The sequence below is a fragment of the Nymphaea colorata genome, chromosome 10 (genome assembly GCF_008831285.2).
Source record: "Nymphaea colorata isolate Beijing-Zhang1983 chromosome 10, ASM883128v2, whole genome shotgun sequence".
NCBI classification, from domain to species: Eukaryota; Viridiplantae; Streptophyta; class Magnoliopsida; order Nymphaeales; family Nymphaeaceae; genus Nymphaea; species Nymphaea colorata.
Window position 1 is genome coordinate 1178093 of NC_045147.1, and position 2228 is coordinate 1180320.

Consider the following 2228-nt stretch of genomic DNA (forward strand, 5'->3'; position numbering starts at 1 on the left):
GAACATAAAACTATGTCCTTTCTGTCTAGTGTTTGAATTGCATCAATTTATTTTTTGTTTTTGTTTTTGTTCCACCCATTGTTTGTGCCTTGTAATACCTCAATTTTTTTAAACCAACGGTAGTGAGCATGCATGCATGTGTTTGTGTGTGTGTATATATATATATATATATATATATATATATATATATATATATATATATATATATATATATATATATATATATATATATATAGAGAGAGAGAGAGAGAGAGAGAGAGAGAGAGTTATTAAAAAAAATAACACAAATTCTATATTGATAACTTGTTGATTACGTGACTAAAAGAATTAACTTGTTACAATCATTCATCAAACATACAACAAAATTCATGATCCATCAAGTAATTATCTTCACCTCCATATCCATCTTTTTTCTCTTTCATGACTTTCCACCTGCAAATAAAAAAAATCATACTTGAAATGATAAATTATCAATGAAACATGTACTTTCACCAAACGTTTTCTGTGCAAACATTTCACCAAACATTTTCTGTGCAACAAATATTCATCCTTGAATAGTCGATGCGAAATAAAAAAAGGCCCCAAATCTATTTATTCTTATTGTAATTTATGTATAGTTGATGTAAAGGTTAATGGTTTGAAGCAAAACCCCAAACTAGACAATGCAAAAGGAAAGAAAACAACTCGTGTTCATTATAATGTTACCCGAAAAACTAGTCATAATTTGCTCCAAATTTAACAAATACAGATGTAATCAAGAGCTTCACGTTTCTACATCCCTCTCTTGCCACTGATTTCCCTCTTTACTGTTGATAAAGCTTCGCCTTCCTGAAAAAAGACAATCATATCAGCATAAAACTCTTACGCTTGAAGAGACCTCATGCCCAAACAAACGATCAGAAGGCTCCCTTCACATACATATTGAGAAGAACTTCTTCGTCCTCCTCAAGCTTGACAATCGGCTGCACTACTGCTGTGGTGTCCTTGTCGTCTCTCATGGCCTCTGATGTCACCTCCTCTAGCCCATTCCTCTCTGGATCCTCGGTGTCATGGATAATCGGTCAATCGTGTGAGGCAAAGAGTTGAGGGCAAGAGTGACAGTGTGAGTGCCTCGGGAGGGATGAGAAAGAAGAAGCTGCAAAGATTAGGGATTCCAACCATTCCTAGCTCAAAACAGCGAGAGGGGGCGAGAGCGCAGCGGGAGAAGTTGAGGGAGGAAGAGAGGAGAGTAAGAAGAGTCGAGGGAGATCGAGCTGTGTACTGTCCTTTCTGTTCCTTGCTTACCCTCGGAACACTTCAGGACACAGGTGAAATTTATACCCCCTGTCCCAATGTCCGCCCTGTCTTGCGGCCAACGTTTGATAGTATTTGTAAAAAAAAGGAACTGATTGTTCTGTTCCTGCAGTTCCAGGCCTATCCAACGACCTCTTAAGGTACAAGACCTTTTAGGTACTTCAAAGTATCGCTCCCATGCCATACTTCAACTTATATGAAAGTGACCCTCTTATTCTCTTGGTTTTGCAGCACGCAGCACATAGAATTGTTGTCCTAAATATTTGAAACTGATCGCATACCAACTCATGTCCCAATCGTTGTGCCAACACCTTCGTGAACCAAGTAAAGGGTTAATTAAATCAGACCTCAAACACTGTCCAGTGAGAGAAAATGAACGAGGAGCGAGTCTTGTTGCACTAGTTGGGGTCAACCCACATCAAACCTCCACCAGATTCAAACGATTTTCAAATATTTATGACTGGAGCAAAAGCATAGGCGAAATTATGAGCACCCTTTCGCTAAAATCTCCTCTAATTCTACAGAAATTTTAAAAGATCATGCTACAATGAGAAAAACACAGCAGGGAAGAGCCAGTTGGATTGGAATTTCTAACAGTGATATTAGGATGACAAACTTAATAGTTTTACTAGTCCACTTATTTTCCCGTGTTTTATCGCATTGTTATGCATTCATATATATATACATAACTACACATTGTCGAGATATTACATAGGAAAGCAGGAACATGAAAATAAGCTAGATTTTCTGATAAGAGGGGAAAGTATGATAATGATAAAAGCATCATCTTACACAAAATGTTTTGTACTGAAAATGAAAAATTTTGAAATTTTAGGGCTCACCTCAATCCACTCTTCCTGCGAAAAACCTAAACCATTTAGCCAGTTATAGCCATCATATAGTCATCGGATCTTATTATAACGAGAAGAATTTAA

The 2228-nt window shown here is 37.0% G+C and overlaps 1 long non-coding RNA gene across 1 annotated transcript; it reads right to left on the reverse strand.

Moving 5' to 3' along the window:
* Positions 1-325: 325 nt before the first annotated feature.
* LOC116263295 (uncharacterized) lies at positions 326-1266 on the reverse strand. The gene is made up of 3 exons (XR_004174629.2): positions 919-1266; positions 706-828; positions 326-432 (listed from the first exon to the last, which is right to left on the reverse strand). It is a non-coding gene; the product is annotated as an uncharacterized LOC116263295 (long non-coding RNA).
* Between the last annotated feature and the right edge of the window lie 962 nt (positions 1267-2228).